This window comes from Xiphophorus maculatus, chromosome 10 (genome assembly GCF_002775205.1).
Source record: "Xiphophorus maculatus strain JP 163 A chromosome 10, X_maculatus-5.0-male, whole genome shotgun sequence".
NCBI classification, from domain to species: Eukaryota; Metazoa; Chordata; class Actinopteri; order Cyprinodontiformes; family Poeciliidae; genus Xiphophorus; species Xiphophorus maculatus.
This window is the reverse complement of record NC_036452.1, coordinates 22,698,601-22,717,696: the sequence shown is the minus strand read 5'-3', so window position 1 is coordinate 22,717,696 and position 19,096 is coordinate 22,698,601. Positions and strand designations below refer to the sequence as shown.

At 40.9% G+C, this 19,096-nt stretch overlaps 1 protein-coding gene across 3 annotated transcripts in view; it reads right to left on the bottom strand.

The window, feature by feature from the left end:
* The window catches only part of rara (retinoic acid receptor alpha), a 189,385-nt gene that overhangs the window by 156,828 nt on the left and 13,461 nt on the right, over positions 1-19,096 (bottom strand). For 2 of the 3 annotated variants that reach the window (XM_023340798.1, XM_023340797.1), the window contains one exon: positions 8,717-8,786. The exons of the other annotated variant lie outside the window; for it this stretch is intronic. The gene's annotated coding sequence lies outside the window, so the exon portion shown is untranslated. The remainder of the gene's footprint in view (positions 1-8,716; positions 8,787-19,096) is intronic. 3 annotated transcript variants of the gene reach the window in all.

Genomic DNA, 19,096 nt, shown 5'->3' with positions numbered 1-19,096 from the left:
ACTTGAAACTCCCTCTAAAAACACTTATAATTGCCTACTTTAATAGTTTACCATTTATATCTTAATATGCATTAAAACCAATGGTGGAAACTGCCTTAGCATGTCCACAGAAGCTAACATCTACAGTTTTCATTATCTCATATCTTGGGAATGCAGCCAATCAATGCCAAGAAAAATTTATGGTGCTTCTGGATTGGTTGCTTTGCAAAAGCCAGTCAATAGCATGTCAAAAGCCATGCTTCAGCTTCCCAAGCTGCATGTTCTGTAGAACATTTGAGATATGCTTCAAGAAAAAAAAAAATCTGTGAATTGGCGGCATGTCCACTGTACAGTTGTACCTGCCACCATGCACAAAAATGATGTAATATTTTGCATACATGGCATCTTGACATTCCAATATTTAACAATGTATATATTTGACACTACAGACACAATCTGTCTTTACAGTGATATTAATTGTGTCACCTGGTCATTTATACTTTTTTACTTAAATCCAGATCCGAACTGAAAATCTAATCTGGACTCCGGCAGTGTTCCCAAATGTGGGCTGAAATTTTTAGATATTAAAACATGTAATATCATAGATGTCATACGGGGAACACCTCTCCGTCATGTATGCATTTAATGAAAAATCTTCAAATTCAAAGTGCACACTTTGATGGTTACAGTGAAAGCATGTTGTACTACTGCTTTCTCTCTGCTGGTGTGCTCTGAAGCTGGCGTCTGCCTGGCTGTCGGTCCCAATACAGTTACCCAACTATGTTCATTAATAACTACAAGTTGCAAAGCAAAGGGCAATGTTGATGAAGCAGGAAAACGGCTCCGTTGGTACCCACACAATTAATTACAACAGCTAACAGAACATGTTTCGATCCCAATAGTCAATCTAGACTTGAAAATCAAAGTTCAAAGACCATCCAGTCTGACCCAAAAGGTGCTTCTGTAACATACTGATCCAAGGTGGTTGAACTCAAAGGCACTTTTCAAAGGTTTCATTGTAAAACATTTTTAAAAGAAGAAAACCCTTTCCCTCTATTTTGGCATTAAGTACTGCTTTGTATTGAACTATTACATAAAACACACTGAAATTAGTGGCTGTAATTCATAAAATGTGGAAACCTTCAAAGGGGTGTGAATACTTTTTCAAAACAACCGCAGATGAGGGTAAAATCTGCCTCCTTAAAACATTGGACTTCTTAGTTCTTACGTTTGACATCATTACAGAGAGGTAATCATATAAAAACTAACAGACTAACAGGCAGTCAAGCAGGCAACTAAAACCACTGAAGCGTTTAATCCTTCTAGTACGAACTGGAGGAAGAGATGGACCTCCTTGTCTCCCCCCCCTTCTCTCACCACGCAAAGGAGCAACTATAACTGGTGCCCTTAAGTGATGTTATGCAGGAGGAGGCCTATTAAAAGTCAGTTCAATGCCTTTACCAGTGATTACTGACCAGCACGGAGGTGCCATGTCAGCTCTCCAACTAAATCCTTCTACGGCTGATCAAAAAGAAACGCATGCACGCGCATGGTTTCTTGGCCCAGCTAGCCGTCCCCGTTGGTTTGGACGGCCACAGCGGTCTACTGCCCGGTCGGCCTATTAGCAGCGGGCCCTCTGTTTCAGCAATCTGGGTTCCCTTTGCCTTTGGACAGGGACCAGGTCAGCCAGCACAATACGCCACTGTGTTTGGAGATGGAAAGAAGGAAAGAAAAAAAAGAAAGAAAACAAAAACTGCAGGCATGAGAGCCCTGGAACACAAAGCTGCAGTATAAATAAGACATGGATGCAGTAATGTATGCTTTGTTTGATGAAATGTGGACGTTTGCGCGCGTATTTTTTGTGTGTGTGTGGGGGTTTTGCAACCATGAGGCCTAACATGGCTGAAACAACTCGACTCTCAGGTTTCTCTACACTACATCATTACATCATTGCTCCTCCAGCATTTTCTCTACCATCCATTTCAGGACCCCTGGCATTCAGTCCTCCTCTCCGAGCCAGTGTGTGTGCATGAAGTTGTTGGGCTGTTCACCAGAACCAACATACACACACACACACACCCATATATATCGCTGTGAGTCTAAAACATTAAGGGCAAAAAGTACCGTATTTTCCAGACTACAAGTCCCATTAGTTGTGAAGAGAAAAAAAAGCATATGCAAGATGCACTGGAGTATAAGCAGCATTTATTTGGAAATAGTTAAAAGTTAGAGGGGCGTCGTCCATGTTAATGATATGACCTGGTGAAAGGTTATGTGGGGACGTATCTCCACCACTCACTAGCCTCAATAGGTGTTCTGGCAGTGTCCAAAGGTTCTGGCGCTGACAGACAGACGTGCTCCGTAAGCCTCTGACAATAAGCAACAAATAAGATGAATGTGAGGACTTCTATTTGGACAACAGTCGTTAAAGAGTTGCTCCCCTTTAATATCATGGAATAGCCGGCATTTTGAGAAACGCTGCAAACATTTGATGCCCAGCACAAAGTAGTATTTAAAATGTTTTCCAGTTCCACTATTAAATTTTTTTTTAATAAATTAAAGTTTCTTTATCTTTGAGAGCATGTACTTGCATTTATATGTTATTCTTATTATATTTCTTGAAAGCGGTCTCAAAATGACAATATTATTGTTTAGTGAAATAATTCCTGAGACAATTTATCATCCAGGAAAAGTTGTTATCGCAACAGGCCTAGCGCTACCGCAGAAAAGTTGCAAGAACATCGGCAGGACGTTCTTTATGTACCCAACTGGAGTCGTTCCTCCAAGTCTGGCCATCTTGCTTTCGTATTGCGATTTGCTTTCCTCGTGGCTGCGGACGGTGAGGTTTAATCCTTGGTTTAGGTCCATCAGAATCAATTAATATTTAACGCATCAAGTCAAAAACTGCATCATGGGAAAAAAAATGTATATATACATACTGTATGTATATATACAGTATGTACATGTATATATACGTGTATATACTGTATATATATATAAATAAATCGTTTTTCAGCCAAACTACAAAAAAGTGAAATCTTATAGTCTGGAAAATACGGTAAATGCGTTGAATTATGCAACCATGACGACTACAATGTAAACAGGAGACATGAGGCTGCTGTGAGGAGAACCAGCAGCACCTGTCCTGTCCTTGACAATCTATTTCTCCCAGCTTGTGGGTTCTGAGCTGAGCAGGCTTAGCTTCACTCAGTATGTATGGTAACTCGGAGGAGAACCATGCAGCTGAAGCCTGCCAGCCCACCACAGGGAATTTGTTTATGTTTCCTTGCTGCCAAGTTCCTGTCAGGAGGCGCCCCAAAGAGGAACTGCAGACTGCTCAGTACAGCGAGCTACGCCCTCTCGCCTAGTATGACTGGGGTGTTTTTTTTTTTTTTGTTGTTGTTTTTTTTCTTTCATCAGAGTACAGTATTGGGTAGAGCTCTGCAGCAACACTCGGATCCAGGGAGGTCCCCCTCGTCAATTACAGCTCTCCAAACATCTCACCATCTATTGTTCCAATAAGTAAAACAAGCTCCAGCAGAAAGCTTAATTCACAAGCCTTAAAAGATTTACAACAACGCTCTGGAAAACACACGAAAGGGCGCGAAGAGGTTTCATTAAAACAACATTTTACGAGGGGCTCTTTGTTATGCGGTTGATTATAGGTGCTGTAAAATCTGAGTACCACCACATTAAAAACACAACACTGGTATAACTCTTGTGAACTGACTGGAGCAGTTGTTGGAGGCGGGGGTGATGGTGGGAGGGGAGCTAAATTAAAGAGTAATGTGTTCTGACTCCTAGCATACACACACACACACACACACACACACGCCTCCTCAGATCATAACAGCCTTATGTTGCGTTGGGTTCAGATAATCAATAAATGGTTCACACCATTTCTTCCATCCACTGCTCATGAGCAGCCTTTTTAATCTATGAGGGGCCATTAAGTGCATTATCTCTCTCAAGTGCTGAGGATGCCGACAAATTTGTTACTTTGCAAAATGGAAAGAGCCACTCAGAGTTATGTCTGGGCAATGAGCCATCATTTGTCTTCATATCATATATGTGTGATGACCAGTCCGTAATTATGTGTGTGCGTGTGTGTGTGTGTGCGTGTGTTTGTGTGTGTGTGTGTGTGTGTGTGTGTGCGTGTGTGTGTGTGTGTGTGTGTGTGTGTGTGTCAGTAGATGGAGAGATGTGGGAGTGAATAAGTGGAGAAAGAAAGGGTCAGACAAGGCCACACTAAAAGACGTGAGACCAGGGCCGTGAGACAAAGGAAGAGATCCCACTTTACTCACTATTTCCACAAGGAATATAAGGAATAGAGATGAGCTGGTATGAATGATGCTATCCTCACCATTTAATTCATGTTCAGGAGCAACAAGAAACTAGTGTGTGGGTAGAACTAGAGGATTTCCAGCCTCATCTGCCTTGATTAATTGCCAGCTGGTCTGAAGCTCACACATCTGATCTTTGGCCAGTTAGAGGACGCTGTTACAGAGTGAAGACTCAAAGTTAAGTATTTTAAGTATCAATCAGGTCTTTTTGATACTTCACATAACAGGATGGCTTTATACTGGACTGCATTAATAACCAATCCCAAGTCATCTTAAGTTTATTGTTATACCTTGTGGATGTTTCTACCAGATTGACAATGTAAACGTAATAACACAAGCAGACTGCCTTTTTATGGAATGACTGTTAACTCTGCTAATAGCTAATATTTGATGTCACATATTTAAAATGTCACTACTGGAATTGTTTTATCTGTTTTACAGTGATTGCTATCCTAACTCTGCTCCCAAGCGAATCATAAATGACTACTAAATGAAGATCATTTAAATATATATTGCTATAATACAGATCTTAAAGGGGCAGTATTATATGTTTTCCAGTCATATAGTGTCATTTTATAGCATAATCAAGTAGCTATGTTAACTGCAGTTGTTATAAAAATTCTGTATTATTCCTTAAAAGAAATTTGACTTCAACTGCAGCTGCAAGGAGGAGCTTTGTCATAAGAGGCGGAGCTAGGTCCCAGCAGGTATTTTGCGCAGCTGAATGGTTGCCACGGGAGACTAAAAGGATTTCCATGTCCAAGTGTCCACTGTAAACATAATGGGTACCTCTTCATTAGTTTCAATGCCATAATATAAATGTTTAGCCAGCTGACCAAGAGTATACAGCAGCAGGTAGGGGTGGGGCTGAGCTGCTTTTCTCTCTGCTTAATAAAACTAGAGAAAACTCCAGTCTCTCATGTACTTTCAGGTGTATCTTAAAGGAATTTAAAGCACAGAGATGGTATGACAACACTTCTAGCATTTAAAAAAAACAACTTTCCATAACCTTGACAGGCATTTTTAAAAGCAGATTAAACAGCTAAATTTCTACCTGAGAGTCAGCACTTGAAAACGTCTGCAATCCTGCTGAGCATAAGGAAGGAAACCTTTAAACAGTACCTTGCTATTCAAATATCTTACAATACATGAGCTACAATGAAATGCAGCGGTAGAATCATCACTCGGTGAAAGTGCTTGCAGGAAAAAGAAAATAAAAAGTTTCAACAGTATTCATTTTGCTTCTAGCTTCGGCTGCGATGTTTAGCGTAATTACACAGGAACAGCTGAGCTGAAGCAACACACTTCAACCGCCGTCACATTTTTATGCGAGTATGGAAGCTGGAAAAGAAACATTTGCACTGAAAAACAACAGTGGAGAACTATTCTAGACTGAGGGGAAAGGCAGCCGGCTCAGCAGTCATCGCCGACCTACCGCACAGAGTGTGAATCATTAAATGCATGTGTTCCACATCAGCTGCTGGGGCTGCTTCCAACTCACTTATGAGACTGGGATCTAAATTACGATGGGAGGAGAGGGTTAAATGCTATTTTACATGGAGCAGAAAACCCCAAAACCTGCTCAGTCAGAGAGTGAAAGCGAGATGGAAAACATCTTTTTCTTCCCCCTTTGTCAAAACAAAGCAGTAATGAGTAAATGAGGCTGCTAATAGAATGATTATATAATTTCCAAGAAGTGCGACGGTCCCTATTGGATATAATGAGGTGAAAAAGATCAAGAGGAAAGACAACAAATGGGAAAACAAAGCTAAATCATCATCATCACTGAATCGCATCATGTTTTTCTTGCTTCTCATTACTAGCTTCCTGGCTTACCAAGGCTAACACAACAAAGGAACGCGTTCAAACATATAAAGCTCCCTACAAACCTATTCCATCCCCTTTAGCAGTCTCACTTTTTGCACTGCACCAACCACAAACATCAATATGCTGTTTTTAGCTTAGACTTTATGTGATAGATTAAAGTAACCTATTGTTTACTAAGTAGGGCTGGACAATATGGCTGAAAAATGTATCACGATACAAGCATTTCATATAAGTCAGCATTTATAAGCATTTATTAGTTTTTTGTTTTAAATATCTGAAATACAGCCAAACTGCTGGCATTAGCTTTCCTCTTTTATCCAGTTTTCCCACTATGCCGCTGTGTTTTTATTTTTAAGCAGTTATATAGCATGGTGGTGAAACGTTAAACTGCTGATGTGCAAGTTAGTCATCAGGTTGTTGCTAGGTAACCAAAGAGTGAGTTGGCTGACGCCACCAACCTAGCTTAGCTGGCTTGTGAGAGGTAAAGCAGATGAGGCCTTTCCTCTGCCTGCGTCTCCCAGAATGCTGTGCAGTTCTGGATTGAAGTTCAGTGAAATTATTGAAAATTCTACCAATCCTATTGCCTATTGATATTGATCACGTGTCTGTTGTGATTTATATTACTGTTCTTTTACTGTATTGCTAAGTGGGAGGAAAACATTGCATGGTTTGAAAATGTTTTCATCAAGAAAAATCTGGTAAGTGTGGAAGGTGTTTGCATTCAGTTGCAATGAATCGATACTTTGCTGAACCTTCACTGCAATTCTAGCTTCAAGTCTTTGAAGGCATGTCTGTACCAGTTCTGGTTGATTGCTCTGTCCGACTGGATAAAGTTCTGTGAACACTAATGTTTAAATACATCCACCCATACTAAATTGGATTTAAAGCTGACCTTTGACCTTTCAAACAATATTTGATCTAAAGTGTTCTACTTTAGCTCTGACTACATTTTTTGAAAGAAATTCTGACAGAAAACCAGAAAAAAGGTCCGGTTTGCATATTGCCCTAAACCATGTTTGATCTGAATGTTATGGCATACAAACCGGTCGCAACATAACGTGGGAACGCGTTGATTCAAATGCGGGTTGGGTAGCTGGTCTGAGTTGATGGAAAGATTAACGGAACCAAATCAAGGACAGTCTGTGAAAAAAACCTGTTGGAATATACAAAAGACTTGCAACTGTGGCAGACGTTCATCTTCAAGCAGGGCAACAACTTTAAATATAGGTCACAAGTACTATTGACTGGTTCAAATCAAAGCATACTCACTTGTCAGAATGGCCCAGTCAAAGTCCAGAAATAAAATTAATCTGCATTTTTGAATCTGTGACAAAGCTTAAAATGTAATCCTACCAGAGGTTTTCCAGTTGATTTGATTGAGTTTAAGCTGTTTTTGCAAGGAGGAATGGGCAAAAATGTCAGAGAGATGTATAAACCTGGTAGAGACATAAACAAAATATCTGAAACCCATTTATACCAACTGTCACGCCAAAAAAAAAAAGGAATTGAAAAAGCTGTCTCCTTTTCCTTCCAGTTCACCATGATGTACTACTTTATGTGAATCACACAAAACTCTCATAAACTACACTGACGTTTGTGGTTGCAGAGTGCCAAAGTCTGAAAACATTCTGGGGGTATGAACACTTTTGCAAACCACTGTATATTTGGACGAGGAGAAGAGACTTTAACAAAAAACTTTGAGCTGTAAGCTTGGAAAATAAAAACAGCCAGCTTTTAACCAGCCATTTGCCAAACTGGATGCCAACAAGGGAACATCCGCCAAACCACTTGACATTCCCACTTACGACACATGAACATCTTATGTGGGTGTGATGTGGGCATCTGACAAGCGGCTCCTTTCTAGAGGGAGTCTGTAATGGCTGGCATATACATGCAGGTACACATACCAACCCATTTGCTAATGCTTCCAGTCTGGTATGAGGGCAGGTATTCGTCTGGCGGAAGACATGCCAGAAAGCGACACTAGAAGCCCCTCAACCTCGAGACTTGCAGACAAAAAAAAAGGAAAAACTGGACTGCTGCTTTGACTAGCTGAGGGAAGCTGAAGGAATGAGATCAAACTGAATCGCAAATTCTTTGACTGCCTTAAGCTCTTATAACTAATATTAGGAAGATGGATCAGTCCCAAAAGTCTGTCTTCACAGAGAAATAGCTCATGTTCAACAAACGAGTTTGTAATGACAAACAGCTGGGTTGTTTTGGACTGCCAGCTCCTTTTCAGATACAACAGACCCAGAATTAAGGCACGATGTTACCCATTCAGCATGCAACGCACAAGGTTTCTGCAAGATCGCACAAAAGTGACTCCACAGGTCTGACATCAAGCCAGATCCGCACAAGCTCTGACTTTTTCTCGAAGCCCGCAAGAAGCAGAAAGCATGACATGGGACAAACCGAGGCGACAAACTCCATCGTGAGCTTACAAGTTCATCCTTGTGACCACAATTCAAATGTGGCATGTGACACAGGACGGAGCAATGCCCAGAGACGCAAGTGTTGAAAGTCCAATTACACAGAGCCAAAAACAACAACAAATTCCCACTTACCCCAAAAACGTCAGCCTCCACGTCCTGCGTCAAAGAAACGTCCCTTTGAATTGATAGCAACTCCTACACTCTGCAAAGAGAGAGAGAGGGAGAGACAGAGAGAAAGATATTTGAAACCGAGAGCTTTTGTGGGCCTTATCCACGTGCTGCAGACTCAGAGACTCCCAAGTCTCCCTGGCATAGACCTGCCTTGCTACATGAAAACTCTTACACTCTTTTTCCCCTCTCGTACTTTCTGTAATCTCCCCACCCTTTTTCCGATAGATTGCACTCTCTCCTCTGCTACATTTGTGCCTCAGACATCATGTGAAAAGTGGAGTAAAGAAGTGCTTTTGTGGTGTGTAAATTACCTAGGGCCTAGGCAGGCACAGTGGTGCTTATGGCCACAACTCAATTACAGCAATGTGAATCAGGTGGCGGCCTAGAAATCCCCTTAGCCTGATGCGCAAATAGGGACACAGAGGCGCCTTCATTGTCAGGACAGAGAAAAATCTGAAGTGGCGTGTCATCTCTTCACAGAAGAGGAGTTGGGGGCCGACGCTGAACAGATGAATGGCCATCGCAGACAATGATTCAGCAACACTAGTTTGGAGGGTGAGAATAACACTATTTTGTTCATGGAGGTTGTCAGACGTTAATAAATGTTCAGAATCTAATTTCAGATCTAATCTGGAAAAAAAAGTCACATGGCACTTCTGAAAAAATCTGGTAAATGGCACCTTTGTGGAAGTATAAAACTTGGAAACATATTTCTTGAAATGTCTCAAGCTAAATCAAGTGGATAAAAGTTACCACAAGTTGAAAGCAGAACTGGTGGATGTATTTGATTCAACAACAATGCCAAACTACTTAATCATGACCAATCACATTTAGAAATAAAGTTCTCTTTAACATACTCTGGGTATACAAATCCCTCGAGCTCCGAAAGAATGTAAGAAGGGAATGGGGTCTTCCAAGGTGTGCTTAAAAAGAAACAAATAAATCCAAATATTACAGAAATAGGGAAATAAAAAATATGGGTTTAAAACAATTCCTCTTGGCTAGGGCTAGGAGGAAGAAGACCCTGCCCAAAAAAAATAAGACTCCTTCAGGGAGAGGTTGCGCCATTTTACAAGCACCAAATGAATTTCACATTAGTCTGTTATCACCGGTTCCTGAGGATAAACTGTTGAAGCATATGGTGCACTCTCTTTTAAAAGTATTCACAACCCTTTAAGATTTTCATATTTTCTGATGTGGCAATCAAAACATTTTATGTAGCTTTGAGGTATTTAATTTGATAAACCAAGACAAAGTAATAAACAAGGAAAGGTGGACATTTATTTTCAACTTCCTTACTCCAGAGATCATTCCTATTCAGTATCACAGGGAAGGGAAAGGAAAGAAAAGGAAGGTGGTCAAAGTTGATGTGAAGATGGATGGAGCTACAAATAAGACAATCCTAGAAGGATACTAAAAAGACTAGATACCGCAGTGGAAGTTCACATTACAGCAGCACAATCCTAAATATGCAATCAGAGCTACAATGGAATGGTTTAAATCAAACCATATTATTGGCCCAGTCAAAGTTCAGACTGAAATTCAATACGAATCTGTGGCAAAAATAATGTCAATTGACACCGGCTGATATTTAGCTATTTTAAAAAGAACAATGAGCTTTTGGAGACAGTAAGTACCTGCAGCTATTACTGCAGCAAAAGGTGACTCAACAAAGTATTTACCCATTAATGCACACCATACCTGTTAATTTTTTTTAAAACTCTGTTTCTTTCCATTTCATGATAAAATTCCAGTAAAACAAAGACGTTTGAGCACGATAAACTGTAGCTTTTCTGTAGCTGAAGCGGTTTTATTTTAATGACAACAATTCAAAAGTAATCTCATCTTACATAACCTTATCCCAGCTCTTCCACATCTACAGCATAAACACCTGGTGTACAAAGCAGCCCTGTGGTGTAGAAGTTGACAGGGTTTGTGCTAGTATGCCTCGAAGCCTTGAAGCAAATGCCACCTTACATTGTGAGGCTTCCTTTCTATTTACGATCAAGGTAAGGAAGAAAGTGTCCAGCAATAAACCTTAAACATTCTGTATCCAAAACAACCACAGCCTCGCCTAGAGCCAGCATTACTGAGGTAGTTAGAAGCTTGGCATGAGCCCTACATGTGAAAACTCAAAGTCAAACTAATATCACACACAGCATATAGTTGCAGGCTGAATGTCTGTTTTATGATCTTGTTAATGAAATACTGTTTATTGGTGCAGATGAAAACACTTTAATGTGCAACATTCATGGTGTGCGCATGCATGTGTGTATGTGCTAGTTTCTATTCCATCCCAACAATAACCCAGTCAGTTGATTTGTGTAGGGGCCTTGGCACGTCCTGTTTCATTACACACCCTCATTTCCTGTTTGTAATTCTGAATGGTGTTTAGAACCGAACGTTTTCTTCTCTTTTTACTAGGCCACAAAAACAAGAGTAGTTACATTTCTAGAAAGCAGAGGAGACCAGAAGAAAGAAGGACAGAGTGGATGCATACCCATGTGTGTTTGCGTGCATTTCAGATGATGCATGTCCAAACCCTGCAGCTACACTGATGAAAGCAGACAGGAATAGCCTCGGGTAATCACGTCTTTATTCTTGCTGAAGGGCGAAAGCTACTCAGTGCAGAAATTCACCTTTAACATATACTGTTGGAGCTCTGTCAGACTCTCAGATGCAATCTAAATCGGCTGCAGAGAACAAGAACTTGTTCGATCAAGAACTCCCTTTCTCGCCAAGAGAAGACTTTAAAAGATGGTCTCCAAGGCACGGGGTTACGACCACACCTGGGTTTTGTGACGAGCAAACCAACTCTCCAAGTTAATTTCTTCACCAGCCTTGGAATCTGGACTCAAAGTGGAATCATTCCTGAGCCTCGTATCAACTGATAAAAAGCAGCAGTCTTCCACTGTGTGCCTAACTTTGGGATTGGCAGCCCTGCAGCGACAGTCATGAGCTCACATTTAAACAGACACAATGTGTTGTTTTAACTTGCTTGGTTTCATAAAATTCCTCCAGGCACGTGCGCGCACACGCACACGAGCGAGCGTTCGGTGGAGATAAACCCTTCTTCCTCAGACACTCACTCGCGGCGGTGGAAAGCCCCTTCAGTGACACAGAGATCACATAACCTCCCCTGACACCGGAGGACAGAACTCCCATTGGAAAGATGCAGATTCACACACGCTGAGTGTCGGCCAAGGCTCCAGACTGCCATTGTCCTCAACAGTCATCGAACAAAAACAACAAGGAGGGTCACGAGAGGCCCCCAGTGGAATGGCAAACAACCAGAAAGTGAGACAGGGAGTCAGACAGACAGAACGCTCGGAACAACAACAACAAAAAATAAATAAATAAATAAAAGACTGCTTCCATATGGAGTTTTATGGAGCCAAACATTATCAGGGGAAAGGTGAATTTGACTTATGCTCAATTACTCAGGAAGAATCCGACACTCCGAATGTGTCATCCCAAAAAACTTTGCCAGCAAAAACACATATGGATAAAAATAATGTAAATGATCATACCCTGGGGTGTAAAAGAGTTTGGTATCAGGGTATCTGTAAAAAAAAAAAAATGCATTCAATTAGACTCCAGATTTTTTTTCTCTCTCTGTGGAATAACAGCAGCAGGAAAATGGGGTTTGTTTTCAGCGCTTCAAGGATAAAGCAAAGCAAGAAGAAGATCTAAACATTATAAGAGGCTTAGATTGTAGAGATGTTAATCATTCATTAGTGTCAAGTGATCCTTATTATAAAACCATCTTTGTTGTCATTATTCCTGTGACATAAAATTCTAGCTTGTTAATTCAAACTCGGGGTGTTGACAATAGACGGCCTACAGAGGTCCTAAAAGCTGCGGCCTGTCTCGCAGTTGGCCTTTCAAATGCAAATGAAGGGAACTGTTTTGGGTTTACGGGCCTGGTAGGAAATGATTTAGGGCGACACTGGCGCTCTGAGCCTTTATGTTGGGGTTAGCCAAGGGGGCTCATACATCAACCCTGACCATTAATCAATTAGCGTCTCCTAGCCACCTGTCGGACACACTGGCGCACAAAACATTCCTGCCCTTGGGCTGTTGCTAGACGATGAGCAGCCCTTCCAAGCCCTCCACATGCCCCGCCCCCTTCCCTTTGTGCCATCACCCTGATGAATTACATAATCGCGCCAAAACACCAAGCTGAACATCAAGGATTCTTTTCAAAGAGAAGCATATCTGATGCAAAGAAGGTGATTTTGTTGTTGTTGTAAATGTACATCTGTGCTTCTCCGTCACAAACAGAGCGGAGCGGGCAGAGCAGAATTGATGTCCGTCTTGAGGGGGAATCAATAAGCTGACAGCTAGTCAAAAGCGCTGAATTCACACCGACACTCTGTCCTCCTTTGTTTTAAATGCACCTGCCTCTAGCACCGTATCGATAGGCGTTTGATATTGATGACGCGTCACCGCAGTCAAATACTCCTGAGATTGAAAACTCCAACCTGTTGGGGTCACAGTGACCCCGACAGGTTTCAAACAGTAAAAACGCTGGTTGTTTTTGCAGCTTGAAATTCCTGACTGACTGACTAAAGTAATAGAAAAAAGTCAAAAAAAAGTAAGCAGGTTCTGCTTTTGGTAAATTTTCATGACTTTGTTTAAAACTCAGACGGCCTGATGTCATTGAAGCACTTGAGACATTGTCCTTGAGCGTTCTGCTCAACAACTGTCCTCTATGGTAATTTGGGGTTTCTATTACTGATGCATTGAAATTGCTCTTTTTCTCCAGCAGAAATGATGCAACAAAACAACTTCAGCGAAGTGCACATATTTCAATTTGATGTCAATTTTCTTTTCTACTTGACACAAATCCACTAAACCCATATGACAAACTAAAATCTGGCCCACCATAGCTTTTCATGTGGCCCTCTGGGCTCCAGAAGCCAAATACATCCATTTGTTCCTCCAGTTTTTCGCCATTATGCTATTCAAAATATTCCCAAAAAATGAACAAATCACCAATATTTTTCAATAAGTGTGAGTTTACTGTAAATTTTCTGCAAAATCGTCAAAATCTCTGGGTTTAAGTGGCGTGAACTCCCACCTGCAGGAGGCTGTATTTTATACTCCTACTACATGGCTGCCTCAGCCTTACCTGATGTCAAGTTATCGCCCATGATCGATATGGCAAGTAACAAAAATTCATTTACAAGTCATATGAAAGTGCAAATATTGCAAAATTCCTTGGAGATATTTCTCAATTAGCACCAAAAATCTCTGATTTTGATTGGAAAAAAAGAAATCCCAAAAACAACTGAGAAATCTTGGAGGGATTGATCAATCTGAAAAGATGATCAATATTTCATTTTAAGGCTTACTTACTGAATGCAGAGACAACAACTTATTACTATTGTTTAATGAGTTTTATCAATGCATTCTGGTACCGGTCCTTGAGAACATTTATGATCTTGACATTGCACAAAATAAAAATGAGTTTGAAACCCTAAACTAAATGAAACAAAAAAGCTGACATGCAGACACCCATTCATGAAATTTGAACAAACATCTTTTAGTAAACTGCAGAGAAATCGCACTTTCTGCATCCCCCAACAAGCTCCTGAATTTAAATTACCTTTAAACCTGAGCTCTGACCTATTGTTTCTAAAAACTGTTGTCTCATTGGTTCCGAAATTCGTGTTGAGTGCATGAAAAATGTCTATGTTTTATCCAATAAAACCCCTTCACTGCTTCTAGACAATCTCTTCCTGGCAGCCATGCTTCCCTGACAATAGAAAACCTCTCACCGCCCTCCCATACAACCTCCCAAAAACCCTTCATATTTTTCACACTTTTTAGGCCGGGTTATTTGGAACTAATTCCCAAAAGCAGCCAAAGAGATAAGTGGCACTAAAATTAGAGGCTAATCCTCCAACCGTCAGCGCGTGGACATGGAGAAAGTAGATTTGTCAAGCCCTGATTTAGCAGTATTCTTTCATTATAGAAGTAGCTCTCTTCACGCAGCTTAGCTGGGAGAAATGGCTCAATCAGTCTCATGCGGACCACTTTAAGCGGAAAGTAAAGGGCCTATCTGCGAACCCAGAATACCTGGCATCCTGCTGGTGCTATTATAGTGCCACTACCTGAGCTGCACTTTTCAACTCTTGAGGGTTACCCTCTTGAAAATGACATTCACCACCCTCTTCTAAAGGCTCCGAGCACAAGAGTGGTTTCTCTGGGAGATTGTACAGAAATGTGGGCCACTGTGCTGGGTGTGCAAAGTGTGTAACACCGGACTGGGCACTACAGAGTGGAGTGTTTTCTTTTCTTTTTTCTTTCCCTCCTCCTTTTCGCCTGTTAAACCCAGCCAACTCTGGCAGGGAGTTGGCTGGTTACCAACATTATCAGGTGGATTTTCAACAGAACAAAAGCTCCTCTTTGATTCCTCACAATGCCACAGGGAAACAAAATGAGAAGTAACTCTTTAAAGCAGATACGGTGTGTGCATGTATGTGTGTAGAGGAATCTGTCCTCAATACTTCAGTTACATTTGTGTCTTGCAGAAGATTATTTTTCCTGATAATCTCACATTTTCTTCTGTGTACTTATCCCCACAGTGGGGTTATTAAAGTTGATCATGTGAGGTTAAAACTAAAGCTGAATACAAAGGAAGTGGAGCATGCTGGTTTGAGCTCACTGTATCCAATTGTAATTGTGTTTTTGAAGCCAGAGAATAAATCCCAGATATTTTTGGAATGATAATGTAGCTTGGATACGAATGAGGAGCAGCAGAGTTGTGTTGCACGGTGTCTTCTGGTGGTCAGAGCAAAGGCTATCCACAGGGTATGGAGTCAGCAGGGAGGAGGAGGGTGACGGGGCAAAAGCTTGACCTCACAGGGTCAAGAGGTGATCAGGAACATTTATCATACCTACGCAAGCTGATGAATGAGAAAGGCAGCCCCTCTCCTCGGATATTTAGCCGTATTTTCTTGTCGGACTCCAAAGAAGCCGACAGATGCGCCGCTTTTACGGCAGAGAGACGAGTTCTGGAATCCCTAAGTGGAAAAACATGCCATGCTGGCACACAGTAGCAGCGGTGAAACATTACATCATACTGACAATTTAATGAGCGCAACCTGGAGCAAATTAGAGCTTTAAATACCTGCCAAAGCCAATATAAAACACTCATCCTCAAATATAAGTTTCAGTTGATCGGGAGACGAGTAGGTGAAAGGGAGGTAGCGAATGGCGATGTCCAAACCCTATTGAAAACCACACAGAGCAGAAAACGACCAGTTTCCAAGGGGACTTTCCGAGAGTAGCTTTCCCTGAAGAAGCAGCAGCACAGCGGCTTGGTATTGTTTTGGCTCTGTGGACAAGAAGAATACAGTCCGAGTGGGATCCTGGGCCGGAGGCCAGCCGAGATGAAAATATGCTGCTGTGAAAAAAATCCTTACGAAATCCTCACGCAGCAACCATCTATCAATTGGGGATGACAGATAATTCACAAACACAGGCCCTTTGTTAGGCATTTCATAACATGTGCATGGGCTGATTATCGACAATAGCAGATGAAAAGATGCAATAGATTACTCGTTATGGCATCTCATGTTAATCCCACACTTCCAACACACAAAGAACAAGTAAAGTTTTGAGTTTCGGAGAAACAGCTCAGTGTCTATCAGTTAGAGAGGTGGAGTGTTTACATGGCCACAATGAAAGGATTCTAGGCATTTTACCAGGATGTGCCAAAGCCATAGAAATGATCGGCTTTGTTAAACACAGTCAAGTGTTCTGTCGCTGCCTCAGAGGGGGATCCCACAGTACAAGATGCCTGGGGATGCTGAAAGACCTTCAAGAGAATGTAAACAAGACAATGGAAAAACTGGAAGCTGGAGTCCACGAAAAACAAACCCTGCAGTATGATGCCAGCTTTGCTCTAGAAAAATGTCATAGCAGGGGAAGGAAACACAAACATACACACAAAGAGCAGATTACTGGTTGGGATTGCTCAGAGAACCTTATTTTCAGCTTTACTGGCCCTCACCAGAGACAGGCTATCCAGAAACTTAAAACTGTTGTAGTTGTGTTTCTAAAGACAGAGAATAAATCCCCGATATTTTTGGAACGATAACGCAGCTTGGATGCGAACAAGGAGCAGCAGAGTTGGGTCACGTGGCGTCATGTGGTGGTCAGCAAATGTTATCTACAAGGTACTGAAGTGTTGACTACACTTTTTCCAATCAGTGAAGTCAACATAACTATGTGCTTAAAAAAAAATCCACTCTTCAGTGTGGAAGTCATTACCAATGGAAGAAGACTCAATGATAGTCTTCTTCCATCAATGGCTGCATTTCCATTTATCATAAAATTGCACAAATTGGAATTACAAAAATGAATTTGCTTAGTTAAAACACATTTAAAAAAAACAAACAAAAAACGTATGTTTTTCAACATACTTTGGCCGTGTCAAAGTGTATTTCACAAAACTGTAATAGAAAAATTTTTTGCATCACAAGACTCGAGTGACAAACAACCGGATGTCACTGCTGGCGGAAAAAATGAAGAAGACGACAGAAAGTGGCAGGAGGATGTTTATTAAGGGCTTATAGTGTGAATAAACTTATTTATGTGTGATTTTAATTGCGTTTCATATTCAACGGAAACACGGCAAGTGTGACATTGTGTTTTTTCAACATCGTGGTACGTACATTTGTAATGGAAATGCAGCTAGTTTAGTACTTGAAGATGAAGTTACAGAAATCACAGAAGTTAGATGAAGCTATATGAACAGAAACCTATGGAGGGATGTCAGCTGCTGAACGAGAAAACCTGCATGCACTGAATGATCAAAGGACTTCCTCTGGGATGTGCCTCACAGGTGGGTAGAGTATCCATAAGTCACACTCAAGTAAGAGTAGCACTACTGCAATATATTTTAACTCAAGTAAAAGTTAAAATTAGTCATCCAAGAAAAGACTCAAGTAAGAAATTTTGTGGCAAAAAGGCTGCTGAAGTAAGGAGTAACTGCTGATGTCACCAGATGGAGAAATATGTATTTTCATAAGCCTTAGGGAGTAAAGTCAGTTGAACAGGTGAGGAGCCCTGAATCTTCGATAACTTGTAAACAAAGAGAGGCAGCTTAGTGATTTGTCTCTACATAAGCAAACTCGTCGAGTTTATTAAACTCAACACTAACTTGTCTAGATACATATTTCGATCCATTTCCTGTCCTTGTTGCTGAGAAAACACACAAAAAAACTATTTAGGATATTGTAATTGTAGTCTCTAAAACTAATTACTGCCCTCATAAAATATGTCAAACTGATCCCATTCCATGCTAGCTGAAATTTGTTTTTATTTTGTTAAAACATGAAAAGATGCACATGCAATCAACCAACAGGAACCAATAGATCAAGTAGCCAAACGTTGGTTGATCTTGAAAGTTTTTTGACTTTTGCACCCGGAACAGGATTTCCTGAAGCAAATAATTGCATTTAGCTCAAAATAACACAATTACTAATAGGTGTGAAAAAGGGCTAAGCTCCAAAACCTCTGAATAAAAAGTGTTTTTTTTTCTGAACAGTTTTTCTTCTACCATCGTTAACCACATCCACTTAAAAGACACTTTGCTGTTTTGCCTATTAGTCATAGCAACTGACCAACAAGTGAAATCACTCTCGGTGTCTGAAAATGTGGTTCTCTCTAGTCAAACAAACTATAATTTAAATGCCCGAAAGCTCTGTGTTCAGAATCAGTGCTCAGTAAGTAGCAAAGCTGAACAGGAAGCAGCCTTTCATTCCTGTTGAGGAAAACAGAGGATAGTTAGGGCAATATCTGAATGCATTTTAGCCTCAGAAAACATTTCTGGAGATGAAACAATGTAATCTTTGAACCATCTCAGACTTTGAGTCCATGAGTGACAGAGAGGCGAAAAAAACTGTTTGTTGACTCAAGAAGCTTGTGTAGGCTTCAGGAATTTATACTGTCAACTAAAAATTCAACACAAGGAACTGAAATGTGCTTGGGTGTCTTTGCAGTTCTTTATAAATCATTCTTGAATGGCTTTTTTAATCTTTTAAAACATCAACAAGCACTTCCCTAAATTGAAAATTATTTATTTGATACAACATATTGCACAAGAAGAACTAGTCACTGAAACATTTTTTATGATGTCAGGCATTTATTCTAAAATATACAAGGCCATTCTTCTTTCTTTCCATTTTTTTCTCTGAAGAGTTTTTGCAGCGATAGTGGCCTGTATTTTTTTTGCGACAGTAGGCAGACAGGAAAGAAGGCGAGGCAAGGACATGCGGCAAAGGTCGCCGAGACCGGGAGTCGAACCCGCGACGTCCGCGTCAACGA